Below are 17,580 nucleotides of genomic sequence, written 5' to 3' on the forward strand. Positions count from 1 at the left end.
CTCACTGTACTGGCACTGGACTAGCAGTCAAAAGTAAATTATTTACACAATGTAAAAATATATCATATGTGCTTTATTTATTCAATTTGACCAAAGCCCAGGTTTTCAAAGAGGATTCAATGCAATTCATCTACTCTACAAGAGCATCCCTTTATTGTTTCATTCTTTGTTCATTGCACATAACTCTCAAAGACTCTTCCAAAATACCTTCTCTAAAGACAAAGCTAATTAGACCAACCATTTCTCCCACTCGGTTACAATTTTTTCATCGGGAGCAGTTCTCATTATAACAGCATTTAAATGAAACCTTACATTTGAAGACATTTATTTGTTGCTAAGACTTCATCTCTACTTAATCAGAATGACTACGAATTACTAGTCACAAAACAAGACCCTTCTTATTAAGTGATCTGGAAATACAATTTGGGTATATATACATATGTGTGTGCGTGTGTGTGTGTTTAAAGGAAAGGAAAATAGAAAAGCTACTGAAGAATGTATTGAACCTTTGTGTCACTGCTCTGGTCAGGTCTTGTTCATCTTTACCAATGACCTTCGGAGAGATCATCTATAATAAACCTCATAAATGTCCAGATAAGTCAGAATATTTAGCAACTGGTTTCCATACAGCATTGGTTACTCATTAAGATATGAAACCTATGATGTTTCTGAACAGCCCTTTGTGGAACAAGAACCCGTGATATGAAGTAAACCCTCAGTAAGGAATTACAAGGCAAAGTTATCTTAGGTGGAAGACTGTTCATTTGCACAGGAACTGCCCATCATATCTGCATGAGAACTCAGAGTGAATAAATGAATGTGGAATGGGGCGTCAACAGTAGCAGAAACACTGTCCAACTTAAACACAGGTCATTGCATCCTCAAGATCAGGAAAGCTCTAACTTCTTTCTCCTCCTCATTATCTCAGGGATTTCCTTAGAGTCTATACGTGCATCTTCATTCATGTGCTTAGCATAGATTTCTACTTATATGTAAAATTTGCTTATTAAATATAATTCAGAAAGCTAAAATATGGAAATTTACCGACCAGTTTATTTTCAGTTTCTCTGTGAAAAATCTTCTGGAGGAAATAAGAGGATTCTCTTCCAACTGTTTCAAGAATAAAGAAGACACAGCCCTGCTCTACAGCTGTCTAGGAGGAAAAATGTCAAGGTCACAAATAACAAAAACATAAGGCAAAATGAGCTAAGTGCCATTAGAGAGGTATATATGCAGTGCTTTGGGGACTCAAAGGAGATAAATATCACATCTACTTGGCAAGATCAGGAAGAATATGTGAATGAGGAAATGTTCGAGCCAAACTTTTAGGGATGGATGGGATTTTGTCTGTAAATGGTGGCTAGAAGACATTGTAAATACAAAGACCATTAGAAGGAAAGTTCCCACCCACAGAAAAAAATTCTTTCAGGGACAGCACATGCTCCTTAGCTGATGTACATATCTAGAAGTCTAGAGAAGCCACCACTGGAAAGGACCAGTCTACCCACATTTTTAGTATCACATCGAAGCTCCTGGTGGTGAGATATGTCCGTTGTGTAATTGACACAAAATAATTGACATTATTTTAGTATTTGCAGTTTTAATTTTCCATAACATCAAATTTGTTAAAAGGGAATGTAAAAATCAGGAGTTCGGTTTTTTTTTCTGGTTATATAAAGACAAGCAATAAAGCCAATGAACCGTTTTTGTCTTTGTCCAATAAAAAACTAAGGAAAGGATGGTTTATATTTTGTAAAAGTGGTAGAATAAAGTAATAAAAATGATGAAAAGCAAATTAAGTCACTACTTAATAGTCTCTCGAACAGGTGCTTGAATAGACATCTATACATGAGTTTACAGAATTAGCCAAAATAAATAATGTGGAGATCAGTGTTAAACACATTTGTATGCATGTGGTTTTTCTCCATTCTCTGGAGAATTCACATTTTAGTCTTGCTGAAATCCCATTATTAATCTTACTGTTACCAGAATCAAATGGAAAGTAAGTGCACTGAAGTGTAATGACTGAAGCTATAGGAAAAACATTTCTTCCTCACAGAACAAATGCTTCCATTCAACTTGAGGACCATTTCAGACAGTCCTAAAGACAGCGTTTATAAACACAAAATAATCACGGGTTAATTTACCTCTAAATAGCAGTACTTTTAAAAGCAAGAACCCATAGTGTTAGAATTTTTAAAATTCTGTAAAATATATTGCTCCCAAAACATCTCCATTTTACAGATTAAAACACTAAGTCTCAAAGAAAGCTAACTGAACCTCACATGTTGGCATTGTAATATGGCATTTTGGGTCTCTCTTTTTGCCAATATACCTGAAATGAGTCTTAAAAGGAAATGTAATTTCTTAAACAGTTCTCTATATTTTTTCACAATGCAAAAACTGCTTCTTTTAATAACAGTCTCACTATGAGGGCATACTCTACTTTTCATGTGTTTAATATTCTTCTATGATTTCCTTTCACAAAGCAATAATAAAATGATCTCTTACATGGTCTTTGCATTAATCTAATCCTCTAGAGTTTCACAATTCTTGCAGAGGCTATTGAATAGAATCAGTGTTTCTTCATGTTTTGCTCTGCCTGTGAGATCTATGGTATGCCTATGCTAAAAAGATTCCTCCTATATGTGCTAAAATATTTGAGTAAATTTCTCATTTTCATGCAGAATATCAACTTTCTACTTGTATTTTGGGGACTTCAAATCATACCGTTTCATCATTAAGTAATTCAGCTCAGCTAGGCCAACTCCTCTGCCATGGACACTCTCCTTACACACACTCTAGCCTACACTAAGTCACTGGCAAGAGCAGGAAGATGGGTAAGGAGAAGGTGGCACAGCCTAGAATTGCTAGATAACTTTCAAACGTCAATCTGCACACCAACCATGTGGACATCTTGTGGAATGGAGATTCTGACTCAGCGGAGCAGAGCTGAGACTCACAATCAGACTCCTTAGGCTGGAGAGAGGGCTCTGCAGTAAAAAGCACTGCTGTACACGCAGAGGACCTGGCTTTGGTTCCTAGCCCCAAACAGCGGATAACAAACATCCATACCTCCTGTCTCAGGATATCTGATGCCCTACTCACACCTCCAAAGGCACCAAACATGCATGAGGTGTGCATGAACACATGCAAGCAAAACATTCTTACACATAAAATTTTAAAATCTGTAGGAGATAAAATTAAATTTCTCATTAGCTACCGGAGATTCACTCCTGTGCTCTTAGTTCAGAATTACATGAGTATCAAGAACTTGTCTAGACGATAGACTCTTCAATAAACCGAAACTGCTGACGACATCGCACATAAAAAAGTTTTTCCTTTATTTTCAAATGGCTCTGGGGGACGGACTAAAAAACACTTTATGTTGTGAAAATTGTACAAAATTCAAATCTATGTGTCCATAAATAAAATTGATTATGTCATTCACAGTAAATAAGATGTGGAATCAAACTAAGTGTTCACTAGAGAGATGTCATTAATAACTTCATGCTGCATCTGAAGGCTCTGGAAAATAATAACGAACAGCGCAGAAAAAGAGTAGAGGGATGGGAAGAGATCATCAAAATCAGAGCCGAGGTTAATTAAAAAGAAATGGAAAAAGTTACAAAGATTCAATAATATGAAGAGTTGGGTCTTTGAAAAGATTAACAGGATTGACAAATCTTTCGCCAAATTAACCAAAAGAAAGAAAGGGAGAACCCACATTAATAAAGATGAAAGGGGAACTATTACAACAGATACTGAGAAAATTCAAAGAATAATAATGATATACTTTTCAAAGAAATGCTTGCAAACCAAATATGTGAGTACACCAAAAAGCATAAACCATGATCAACTCAACTTTACCCACTGATGGAGGGATGGTTGAACACATATAAACCAGTATAGGCAACACACCACAGAAACAGATGCAAGAATAGAAAAACAAAACAAACAAACAAACAAAAAAACATGATAATCTGACTGTACTCAGAAAGTACCTTTAACAAAACCCAATGTCTATTCATGATAAAAGACTTGGAGAATCTAGATATAGAAAGGATATGTCTCAAAATAATAAAAGGCAATATGCAGTGTGTGTTTGTGCGCGCGCACGCACACGCATGTGCAGCCATCTCATTTAGACTCTCTCTCCATGTAATGTCTGGCTTTGGGTCTCTGCATCTGTTCTGATCTGCTGCAGGAAGAAGCTTCTCTGGCAATGACTCGATAAGGCACTGATCTATGAGTATAGCAGAATATCATTAGGAGTCATTTCATTGATTACCCCCACCCTTTTTTTAGACCAGTAATGTTTGGATTTACCCTAGGTCTCTGTGTTCCTATTTGTGGAGTGAGCCTTAAGTCAAATCAGACATTAGTTGGCTATTCCCATAACTTCTGTGCTACCACTGCCTTAACATATTTTGTGGGCAGGACAGACTGTAGGTCAAAGTTTTTGTGGCTGGATTGATGTTTCTATTTCACTTTTGGCAGCCTGCAGAGTACTTTCCTGCACCAAAGGCACTAGAAAATGTACAGTTAGAGGCTCCATGCAGGTGCCAGATGGACACAGTGTTCAATGCGTTGTGTGGGTGCTGTCCTTGGCAAAGGCAATGGGCAGTGTCCTCTGTCAGTTTGAGGAGGGGAAACTATTGTCCTAGCAACAGCCTGCATTCTTTGGGTATTTCATTTAACTCCCCACCCCTTGGCAAACAACTCAATTGAATGTAACCCTGTCCAATTACTAAATGCCTCCTTTGGTTATAAGAGATGGCCAGTTGAGACTCCTTATCCCTCCCTTATTATTAGGAGACCTCATTAGTATTGCCTACATATATTTTAGGAAGTTTCCACTGCATTGGGTTTTCATACCACCCTTCAAATGTCCCTCAATTCTAGCTGTCTCTCCTCACATTCTTTCCCTCAAAACCATCCCTCCTCCTCCTCATTGCCTGATCCTCCATGCCTGCCCCCATCCACCTCAAGTCCACCCATGAAATCTATTCTACTTCTCCCTCCTGGAAGAACCCATTTGTCCACCCTAGACTCTTCTTCTGTGTCTAACCTCTCTGGGTCTACGAACTGTAGCATGGCTATCACTTATTTAATGTCTAATATTTACATATAAACAATTCACATGTTTTTCTTTCTGGGTCTGGGTTACTTCACTAAGGTTGATTTTTTTTTAAGTTCCTGAGTTTCACGATGTCATTTTTAACAGCTACGTAATAGTCCACAGTATAAATGTACCATGTTTTAATTATCCATTCTTCTACTGAGAGACATGTAGGTTGTTTCCAGTTTGCGGCTATTATGAATAAAGCAGTAATGAACATGTTTGAGCAAGTGTCCTTGTGCCACCTTTGAGACATTATCTAGACGTGGAAGTGTGGGTGGAAAGGAATCTGGGTTACTCACCAGGATGGGGAGATGGGCAAGCTGCACACCCCAGCTGGAGCTGGAAAAAGAGACTGAGCAGTCAGGCAGGAGTCTGGTCACTCGCCAGGCTGGAATAGTGTGCAACATGAGAGACTAGAACTGGACCTGGGAGTGTGACGACAGCACAGGCAGGCAGGGACCTGGGCCACTTACCTGACCCGCCTGGCACAAAAGCTGCAGGACTCCAGCAAGGTTTCATAGTTACTAGAGGGCCTTATTCAGTTTTTTTCAGGTAGTTTTGCTATTGGCTCAGGCCACCCTAAAACTCAGTGTGCAGGCCACGCTGGCCTTGAACTCAATCCTCCTATCTTAACCTCCTAGGTCTCAGGAATACAGCCTTAAACCACTGTGTTCAGATCCCAGATGCGTGTTTCTTAAAGTCCTCAAATGGTTAAAAATGTAACTACTATGACCCATGGATGATTTTTTTCCTATAGAAAACAACAACAACAAAAACAACCTTTAAAACTAAATTTTTAATTATCCACACTCCAAATAATAATTGTCCTGTGTTTACTTCTGTTTAGAACCTTTGCTAATTTAAAAATATTTAATGCTCTGAATTGTGTTGCTTCAAATGACTTGTATTAAAATGGAGTTCGATTCCAAAGCCAGAGTTCCCTCATTCTATTATATGATCTCCATTTTCATAAGTAAAATGCACACCATTAAGAGCATGCCTATTAAGCCAGCTTCATCACATGCTTGTAACGACTGCATTTTTCCAGTAGTGTACAAAAGGAGCTAAGATAAACATAGCCCAGGTGTACCCTCTATTACTCAATAGACTTAACTACTTATTTTTTGAGTCTTAACATTGTGATGCTTTTGAATCCATTTTTACTGATCTTTTTTTCCATTTTCAATTGAAAGCACTACATATAGACAAGGACAGGACAAAATTGCACAGTAAGCTCTAACTAGGCCATAAGTCCTTATGCCCACATTTGCAGAGGTGATTTCTCTCTGAGATTTCAGCTAGTTGCTATATGCCCTTTATAGGCAGTGTTCCCTTGAGGAACTAACTTTTCAATGCCTCATATTGCTCAACTGGGGATGAAAATGTCTTTTTCAGGAAGGTATGAGGAAACATCAAATTATAAAGCACAAAGTTGTTAAGACAGTGTCTCAACACATTAACATATTCCTTTCATGGTACTGATGTTGGCACTCCATAAGCATTATACCTGTCAATCCTTTAACAAACCTGAGCAGTGTACAGTACGATCATACTCTTCCAACAGAAGATTTCTTTAAACCACAGCTCTGATTATCCCACAGGACACCTTTTGTAGATAAACAGTAATTGGCACTAACCAACGGATGTTTGACAAGGAAAATAAACCCCTGTGCCCTGAGACACCCATGGTACGCAATCAGCTAATTTCTCAAATTAGAAAAGAACATTTGTAAGAGAACCGAGAGACACAGTCACTTAAGCAATTTTTCTGCATTCTGTTTTTGTTCAGGCAAGCAAACAAATGACAGTATAGCCCCACACCCCTCTCAATTATTTCCTGACTTTGTAGTTTATGTGTCTTGTTTGCCAAATTATTAAGTTCACATTTCTCATTGTAAACAGAAGTTTATACAGAAGTAAAGTAGAATCGTTTGCTTATTTAAAAAAGTGATGAAGTATTTTGTTTGAGTGGTATGGTAATTTATTAAGATACAAGGTAGCTTTTTGGTCTCCCTGCTGTTTAACAACTCAGAAGACTGATCCACTAGTTAACAGTTTACATGTCCTATTCTGTCTTCTTCTATCACACTCTTCCTTCTGAGAAAACAATCAAACCTTCGGCATTCTGTCACTACAGTGTGCTCCTGCTTCCAGGACCAACTCGGAAGTGGCTGAAAGGGAATGCCCTTTCTTTACTATGCTTTTCCAAAAGCCTAGTACAGAGTTAAAAAGAAACTGCTGGTTGGACCAGCACCATTTGTTGAAGATGCTATCTTTTTTCCATTGTATGGTTTTGGCATCTTTGTCAAAAATCAGGTGTCTGTAAGTGTGTGGGTTTATTTCTGGGTCTTCTGTTCAATTCCATTGATCCACCATTCTGTTTCTATGCCAGTACCATGCAGTTGTTATAACTGTTGCTCTATAGTACAGCTTGAGATCAGGGATGGAGATACCTCCAGAAGATCTTTTATTGTAGAGGATTGTTTTAGCAATTCTGGGTTTCTTGGTATTCCATATGAAGTTGAGAATTTTTCTTTCCAGGTCTGTAAAGAATTGTGTTGGCAATTTGATGGGAATTGCATTAAATCTGTAGATTGCTTTTGGTAAGATGGCCATTTTTACTATGTTAATCCTGCCAAGCCATGAGCATGGGAGATCTTTCCATCTTCTCATATCTTCCTCTAATTCTTTCTTCAGAGACTTGAAATTTTTTTCATACAAGTCTTTGATCACCTTCTCCTGAGGGGGGAGCAGCCTTACCAGGCCACGGTAGAGGACAATGCAGCCACTTTTGATGAGAACTGATAGACTAAGATCAGAAAGGAGAGGAGAACCTCCCCTATCAGTGGACTTAAGGAGTGGCATGCATGCGGAAAGGGGAGGGAGGGTGGGATCGGGAGGGGAGGGGGGAGGGCTTATAGGGGGATACAAAATTAATAAAGTGTAATTAATTTAAAAAAAAAAGAAAGGAGACTGCTGCCCTGCCCCTACAAGCTCTGCAGGTGGGGCTGCTGTGTCACATGTGCAGCAGCAGGTGGCAGAGAGGAGAGATGTTATCTCTATACTCAGTGTTCTGATCTATGAACATCTAAATGATTAGCAGCCTAACGTTTCTTCTGAAAAAAAGTGAGTCTGAAATGGACACCAGTCCAAAGTGTGTCTGTGAGTCTCTGCATCTGCTTCAATCCCCTGCTTGGATGAGTCTTTTAGAGGACATCTGTGGTAGGCTCCCATCCTGTTACCTCTCTTCCACTGCATCAGGTATCTATTCTGTTTTCCCTTCTGAATGAGAATTAAGCATCTTTTCTAGGGTCCTCCTTGTTGTGTAGCTTCTTCAGGTCTGTAGATTTTAGTATAATTATTCTATATTATATGGCTAATATCCACTTATAAGTGAGCATATACCATGTGAGTCTTTCTGGTTCTACGTTACCTCATTCATGATGATCTTTTCTAGTTCCATCCATTTGCCTGCAAATTTCATGATTTCCTTTTGCAGTAGCTGGGAGTATTCTACTGTGTAAATGTACCACAATTTCTGTATCCATTCTTTGGTTGAGGAACATCTAGGTTGTTTCCAGATTCTGGCTATTATGAATAAAGCTGCTATGAACATTGTTGAGCAAGTGTCCTTGTTGTACAGTAGAGCATCTTTTGGGTACATGCACAGGAGTAGTACAGCTGGGTCTGAGGTAGAACTATGTTCATAGCAGCTTTATTTGTAATAGCCAGAAACTTGAAACCTAAATGTTCCTGAACTGATGAATGGATAAAGAAACTGTGGTATATTTACACAATGGAATACTACTCAGCTATTAAAAACAAGGAAATCATCAAATTTTCAGGCAAATGGATGGAACTAGAAAAGATCATCCTGAGGTAAGTCAGACCAAGAAAGGTATGTGCTCACTTACGTGTGGATATTAGCCATATAATATAGGACAACCACACTACAATTCACGGAGACAAAGAAGCTAAGAAACAAGGAGGGCTCAAAGGAGGTTGCACTTCTCACTGAGAAGAGCAAACTGAAAAGACAGGGAAAGTGCTCCAAGAAAAGGAAAAGGATAAGAGACAGAGTGCTGAAGGAAATGAGGGTGGGAGTCTGATTCAGGGAGAGTTGGGGAGAAGGGAAGGAGGACAGAGGGCATGCAGAGGGAAGAGAAACTGTGGCCTGAGACATCTCTGTGACAGGCTGGAGACCTGTCTGGGTAGGATTCTGGGAGGATATGGGGGTGACTCTAGTGGAGAACCCTACTAGTGGGGGACATGGAGACTAAAGAGGCCACCCTCTAACCAGACAGAACTCCAAGCAGAGGGAGGGGAATACCAATCCACCTACAAAAACTTCAATCCAAAATTTACCTTGCCTACAAGATATGCAGAGATAAAGATAGAGCACAGATTGAGAAAATGTCCAACCAATGCTTGGCCACACCATGGGAGAAAGCTAACCTCTAGCACTATTAAGGACACTCTATTACGTTTACAGACAGGAGCCTAGCATGGCTGTACTTTAAGAGGCTCCACCCAGCAGCAGATCAAACTAGATGCTGAGACTCACAGCCAAACACTGAGTGTTCCACTAGGCTTGTGGAAGAGTAGGGGGAAGGATAGAAGGACTTGGGGGGAATGAGATCTCCACAAAAAGACCAACAGAGCCAACTAACCTGGGAGAGGTTAGTTGTTGAGACTGGGAGACTGAACTACCAAAGATCATGTATGGACTGGACCTAGGCCCCTTACACATATGTACAGGGTGGACAACTTGGTCTTCATGTGGGTTCCCTAGTAAGGGGAGCAGGGGCTGTCTCTGGCAAGGACTTCTTGGATGCTTTTTTTATCACTTCCCTCTGGCAATGATGACTTGCTAGGTAGAGGATGCACCTACTCCTCATAGGACTTCATGTGCTGGGATGGGTAGGTTGGGGTTGAGGGACTCCCCTTTTCAGAGGGAAAAGAGGGGAGGTATATGGGGAAGATGGAAGGAGGGTGGAACCAGGAGGAGTGAGGAAAGCAATGAAAAAAAAGAAAGAAGAAAAAGTTAATGAAATTTCCAAAGCATTTAGTCATTTAATCAATGTTTGCATTCAAAGAAGATGGTCTCTGAAAAACTTATTCTTTTTTTTTTAATTTTGAATTTCAAATTTATTTTTCCTACTAGTAGTATGATATTCCATTATACAAACATACCATGGAAAAACTTATTCTTAAGTGTTGAATCTAAGTTAAATTTGATCTGTATAAAATTTTAGCTCTTCACCATTTAATAGGGATTCATTGGTTTAATTAAATAGTATTATCATTCCTAACTTCTTTCTAAACCTTGAAGCATATTGGATGCATCTAGATCTTGGGTTCCTACAAATTTATCGTTCCTTACATGCTGGAGAGGTTGTGGAGAAAGGGGAACCCTCCTCCACTGCTGGTGGGAATGTAAACTGGTACAACCACTCTGGAAATCTATCTGGCGCTTTCTAAGACAATTAGGAATAGTGCTTCCTCAAGACCCAGCTATACCACTGCTAGGTATATACCCAAAGTTTGCTCAAGTACACAAAAGGGATATTTGCTCAACCATGTTTATAGCAGCTTTATTTGTAATAGCCAGAACCTGGAAACAACCCAGATGTCCATCAACGGAGGAATGAGTACAGAAATTGTGGTATTTTTACACAATGGAATACTACTCAGCAATCAAAAAGGAGGAAATCATGAAATTTGCAGGCAAATGGTGGGATCTAGAAAAGATCATCCTGAGTGAAATATCCCAGAAGGAGAAAGACAAACACGGTATATACTCACTTATATAGACCTATAAGATATGATAAACATAATGAAATCTACACACCTAAAAAAGATAATCAAGAGAGCGGACATGGGGTAAGATTATCAATCCTCATTTAGAAAGACAGATGGGATGTGCATTGAACATATGACAGGAGGCTACTGAGCGCATTTGAAAGACTCTAACTAGCAGTGTTTTCAAAGCAAAGACTCATGACCAAACCTTCGGCAGAGTACAGGGAATCATAAGAAAGAAGGGGAGTTAGTCTGATGAGGAAAGGATAGGAGCTCCACAAGGACCAAATATATCTGGGCACAGGGTCTTTTCTGAGACTGACATGCAACCAAGGACCATGTATGAATGTAACCTAGAACCTCTGCTCAGATGTAGCCTGTGGTAGCTCAGTAACCAATTGGTTTCCCATAGTGAGGGGAACAAGGACTATTTCTAACAGGAACTCAATGACTGGCTCTTTGGCCTCCCCACCCCCCAAGGGAGGAGCAGTCCTCTTAGGCCACAGAGGAGAGCTTTGCAGCCAGTCCTGAAGATACCTGATAAAACAGGATCAGATGAATGGGGAGGAGGTCCCCCCTATTAGTGGACTTGGCAAGGGGCACGGTGGAGATGAGGGAGGGAGGGAGGGACTGGGAGGGAATGAGGGATCGGGACTTGGCTGGGATACAGAGTTAATAAAATGTAATTGATAAGAAAAAAATAAAATTCAAAAAAAATTTATCGTTCCTTAAATTGCTGATTTTCTTCCTTTATGAGAGTGAGGTATCTGTGTTCTGCTGATATCCTAAAGAACTGATTACACTAACTACTAGGAATTTAACTTGCCATGTTTTTCTTAAATCATACACATTTAAGGAAATCCTCATTTCTCTAAATAAAATGTGCCCTAACTTTCATGTTTCCTGTCCCAGCAAATAGAACTCATGACATCTGCCTTGAAGGCTAAAACAAACTTTGAGGAATTCTGACCTACACCTTCATCATTCACATCCTCACTAACAAGTGCTATGCAGGTCTTGTGACTTCCAACTGCTTCGTGGCTACTGAGACTCTGTTTGTACTCCTCCCCCAGGATTGCCAACACTTCCTCTCAAGTGAGTATACAGAGCTCCTGTGTCTTTCCCTCCTTCCTTCCCCTCTGTCTTTTCTTGCCCCATACCATCATAAACACTTTATTTCTACATAAAATATTGTTTGTGAACCTAAAACTTTTCAGAGAAGGATGAGGAAACAGCTCAGTCAGAACCCACTGAGGAGCCAGAAAGGAAGACCCTTGGTGATGCTAGGTTAGTTGAGCCCAAGACTCATGGGGAGACCTTGTCTGAGAAAAATAAAGTGAATAGCAATTAGAAACGACACCTTACCTTGATCTACACACACACACACACACACACACACACACACACACACACACACACACGGGGGTGCGTAGTCAGAGGTTCCCTTACGATAGTGTCTTATTGCACATATATATGCAGTATATGACAAAGGCCCTTAAGAACCTCCTCAGTTGCTTGACCAGCTCCCCTCTTGTTGGTCCACTTCCTCATACTTCACTGACCTTCAGGTTTTAATTCTTCTAGGAAGTTTTCTCAAGTGCTCCAGAGCCGGAAGAGGTCCCCCTGGCCTACATGCATTCATGCCACTCGCACTGTTATTTCATCAGTCACTAGCGAATTTTCTCCACCTGAAAGAAGCTCCCGCAGAAATTGGCTCTTCCTCATTGATTCTGTACTTGCTAAGGATAGGTACTCAGAGCTTGTGAAAACAAAGAATCAATGAACAAATAAAAGAAGGAATGGCAACGGTTAAATTTTTTCTCGAACATCCCAATAAAATTTTCACTACTACTTTTCAAGCACAGTTAGACTACAATAAAAACAGTGGCTTTAAAAATCATACCCACACATGCACAGCAGACACACAGGCTACCCTGTGACTGGGAAAATGCACATTTGTAAGTAGTTACCAATAGCTCTGTCCATAATGAGTCTGCATTATGCAGTGACAAGAGTCACCTAGTCATCGTCAATGAAGAAACATTACAGTAAAATATGTCATTTAACATAAAGAATAGCTACCATCACCATTCTCTACACGCTGTGCTAAACATGTGTTGTCTCATTCAAATCCCACAACCGAGCTCTGAGGTAGATCATTTGTGAACTTTTCAGAGAAAGAAACCAAGACTCAGCATGGCAGATAAGCACCTGTCTACAGCCATGAAATCAGTTAGGAAGCCTTTCCTCAGGACAGCCCTATCTGAGCGGTGATACTTCCACATTTGCACCACGAAAGAAAGAAGTTTAACACGGATTGTATGGCACCACTACCATGTCTGGTAAAGGCTTAGTCTAGCAAACAAGGGATTATGGGTTACATCTGCTACACAGAAATGCCTCTGAGAAACAGCTCCACACCCCAGGTGAATACTTAAAAATGTGCTGAGTCCTTTGAATTCAACCGAAGAAAATGTAAAATTACGGTGTTAAAACAGGCCTATAAGTAATCCAAAAGGCCACATAATTACTCCTAGTATGAGGATAAGCAAGAAACATCGAAGTACACATCATTGTGGATATATTTAGTGTACATATTAATCGAGTACAGGATCGTAACACAAAATTCACTGTTGGAAAAATCCTATTGCAAATGATTTCCTTGGCTTGAAGTTGTTTCCTTGATGAAAATTCTTTTCTCTATACAACTTAATGATCTAACAGTAAAGAACACTGTAGAAAAAGTCTAGAATGGTTTATTTGTTACACCTTCTTTGTATCAGAATTATCAAAAATAAATATGATTCATATTACAGTTATTATGTCAAAATGACTTAGCAACTATTGACAATTCTTCATGCTTCTTAGGGAAAAAAAATATCCCATGGTGTCAGAATGAAGAGGAGAGCTGTGACTGAGAGCAAGGGTGAATGTAATCACAGTACATTCCATACATGTACATATGTACATAATCATACAAAATAAACTAGGAAAAATAACTTCTTACTCTTTTTAAACTAAATGCAAAGAACTCCCTTTATACTAAAGCTCCCATATTGCATATGGCAGATAGCATGCTATCATATACTTTCTTCACCCAGAAGACCATCCCAGGTTTATCAGGATCCAGAAATCACCCTCTATTCGCTTACTCAAAAGAGATTTGGTGAGCATCTGTACATGAGGGACTTAGCAAGAAACAAGAAACTTAAGGCTTCCTATGCCTTCATATGCCAAGTCTCAAAAGAAGACCTAGTTATTATAATTTTTAGGTCAAAAGCTGCTGTCCAAATCAAGCCTGGTTAGTTTTTATTTTTGTCCAACCCACAAGCTAAGAATAAAGTAAAATATTACATGAAAAATGTATTACATGGCACATGAAAATGACATGAAAGGCGACTATTGGAGCTATATATAAACTTTCATTCAAGCTCAGCCAAGCTCATCTGTTTACACCGACAGCTGCGTTTGCACCACGTCAGCAGAGGCAAGCAGTTGTGACAGAGACCACGCGGCACCTCTGTGCATATTGCTCTGCACACCTGCCAACGCAACATTTATAATCCACCAGCATTTCCACTGTCACAGAAATTGCCATGCCACATTTTTATGTTACTACAGAGCACACCTGAAATGTCTAAACAAGAGGAGAAAAGTAGACTTAAAATGCCCCGCTTTTAGCATGCACTGGAAGGTACGTTGCTTTGTTATTGAATTAGAGGATGAATCATTTTATTTAGTATGTGCTGACACTAGAACTGTAGTAAAGGAGATGATGTGTGGCATGTTAAATAACATCACAATATTTCTAACTCACAGGGAAGGAATGTCACAAAAATTACAAAGTCTAAAACAATACAACTGCAGCCAAAAAAAAATCATAATTGATTTACATGATAACAAATGCACAGCCAACCTAAATTTCTATGTGGGTCATTTTATCTACATAGCTAAGAAAATGAAGCCATTTAGCAATGGTGAGTTACCAAAATCATGTATTACTTCAGCAGCTGAAAAAAAGGTGTCAAGAGAAAACAAGCATATTTAACATCCTGGTAAGGTGAGTTGTTCAGTTACAGACATTCACTCAATAATCAAGGAAAGGTAGGTAGGACTGGGAATGCAGGTCAGAGCTACAACTTGGCCTACCATTTCCCAGGCCAAGGATTCAGTTCTCCACACTTGAAGAGGGAGGGCCAAGGAGAGAGGATCAAAGAGAGAACAGAGGGCCTAATATAATCCAGACTGGCCTCAAAGCCAGGCATGGGGTGCATGCCTTTAATCCCAGCTCTCTGGAAGGCAGAGGCAGATGGCTTACTGTGAGTTCAAGGCCAGCCTGTTCTACAAATCGAGTCATGACAGCTAAGGTTACACGGAGAAAGCCTGTCTTGAAAACAAAACAAAACAGACTGGCCTAAACTCACTACTTCCTGATCTTTCTGCCTCCACTTGTCACATTCTGTTATTCCAGGTCTTCATGCACCACTGTGCCTGGCTCAGTGTAGTTTTGCTCTTTACATAAAAAAATCAGTGCCAGTTTGGAAGTGACGGAAGAATTCATCTCTACAAGACAACCTACAGATAAGAATATCTTTTTCCACTTTCTTGATTATCTTCTATAGGTGTGTAGATTTCATTATGTTTATCATGTCTTGTAGGTCTATATAAGCGAGTATATACCAAGTTTGTCTTTCTCCTTCTGGGATACTTCACTCAGAATGATCTTTTCTAGATCCCACCACTTGCCTGAAAATTTCATGATTTCCTCCTTTTTGATTGCTGAGTAGTATTCCATTGTGTAAAAATACCACAATTTCTGTATCCATTCCTCCGTTGATGGACATCTGGGTTGTTTCCAAGTTCTGGCTATTACAAATAAAGCTGCTACGAACATGGTTGAACAAATGTCCTTGTTGTGTACTTGAGCAAATTTTGGGTAGAAGGTGATTAATCCTCATTTAGAAAGACAAATGGGATGTGCATTGAACTTATGACAGGAGTCTACCACAAAAGGCATCTGAAAGACTCTACCTAGCAGTGTTTCAAAGCAGACACTAAGACTCATAACCAAACCCTCGGCAGAGTGCAGGGAATCATATGAAAGAAGGGAAGTTCGTATGATATGGAAAGGATAGGAGCTCTACAAGGACCAAATATATCTGGGCACAGGGTCTTTTCTGAGACTGACACTCAACCAAGGACCATCTATGGATATAACCTAGAACTTCTGCTCGGATGTGGCCTGTGGTAGCTCAGTAACCAAGTAGTTTTCCAAAGTTAGGGGAACAAGGACTATTTCTAACAGGATCTCAAGGGCAGGCTGTTTGACACACACACACACCCCCCCCCAGGGGAGGAGCAGTCTGTTAGGCCACAGAGGAGGATTTTGCAGCCAGCCCTGAAGATACCTGATAAAACAGGGTCAGATGAAAGGAGAGGAGGTCCTCCCCTATCAGTGGACTTGGAAAGGGGCAGGGAGGAGACCAGGGAGAGAGTGTGGGGTTGGGGAGGGAATGAGGGAGCGGGATATACAGCTGGGACACAGAGTTAACAAAATGTAACTAAAAAGAAAAATAAAATAAAAAAAAAAATAAAGTGGCAGACAGTAAAAAAAAAAAAAAAAAAGTTAATTAGCCTAATTAAAAAAAAAAAAAAAGAATATCTTTTTCAAAACTAATAAGGCAGGCTTTCAGAACCGATCTGAGGTTTGTGAGGCGAAGCATGATTAAGCCAGGTAGTGTTAGACAAGTGCTTCAAAGGAAAATATTGGGCACACAGTCCCACCCTCTTTCAGGATCTTAATGCCCACTGGTTTATGGGGACTTAATGAAAGCAGATCTTTCAGATCTTATGTATTCTGTTCTTAGCTTAAATGGTTTTCTATATAAAACATATATGTATAAAATAAAAATATATGTTTTATTTGAGGTTCCTTAAAGCCTTTCTGTTCCGACATCTTAACCCTAAGTAGGAGAGGGAAGGTTAGTGGGGAAAGGAGGCGCAGACCCCATTACTTCTCCCACTGTTTAGGATTCTCTTCTCCTCCAAGCCGAGGGGCCCTGAAGCGTTTCTCTTGTCGGTGCACTCCAACCGCCACGCCATCCATTCTGATCTCCCCAAACTGCCACTTGCCTCACGCCACACTGCACGTCACTCTTTCTTTTCCTGGGCTCTCATATTTATATCCTCAGGGCCCTAGACCACGCCCTTGTCCATGCTGCAGGAGGCAGGCCATTGTAAGCTGTCAAAGGCCATGCCCCATACAAAACAAATATCAGCTGTGGTCAAACTAAAGCCCAATTACAATCCCACACTTGGGATTAAAACAAAAACCTATTTACATACATAACTGAGTTTACAAAGAAACCAAAACTTCCATTACAATATGACTTTTATTTTTCTGATTGTAAAAGAAACACCTATGCACAGTGGTGCACACCTGTATCCCAGCACTTGGAGAGGCAGAGGCGGGCAGAGCTCTGTGCGTTCAAAGGCCAGCCTGGTCTACAAAGTTAGTCCAGGACTGCCAAGGCTACACAGAGAAACCCTGTCCTAAAACAAAAAAAAGAAGGAAAGAAGGAAAGAAGGAAAGAAGGAAGGAAGGAAGGAAGGAAGGAAGGAAGGAAGGAAGGAAGGAAGGAAGGAAGGAAGGA

The 17,580-nt window shown here is 39.9% G+C and overlaps 1 protein-coding gene and 1 non-coding gene across 4 annotated transcripts in view; one reads left to right on the forward strand and one right to left on the reverse strand.

Annotated features, from left to right (window-relative positions):
* The window catches only part of Sugct (succinyl-CoA:glutarate-CoA transferase), a 668,162-nt gene that overhangs the window by 444,536 nt on the left and 206,046 nt on the right, over positions 1-17,580 (reverse strand). The gene's annotated exons all lie outside the window — the stretch shown is intronic.
* LOC129674093 (small nucleolar RNA SNORA17) lies at positions 8,106-8,237 on the forward strand. Its single transcript, XR_008719770.1, has one exon. It is a non-coding gene; the product is annotated as a small nucleolar RNA SNORA17 (small nucleolar RNA).

This window comes from Psammomys obesus, unplaced genomic scaffold (genome assembly GCF_907164565.1).
Source record: "Psammomys obesus unplaced genomic scaffold, mPsaObe1.curated_primary_1811, whole genome shotgun sequence".
Lineage (NCBI taxonomy): Eukaryota > Metazoa > Chordata > Mammalia > Rodentia > Muridae > Psammomys > Psammomys obesus.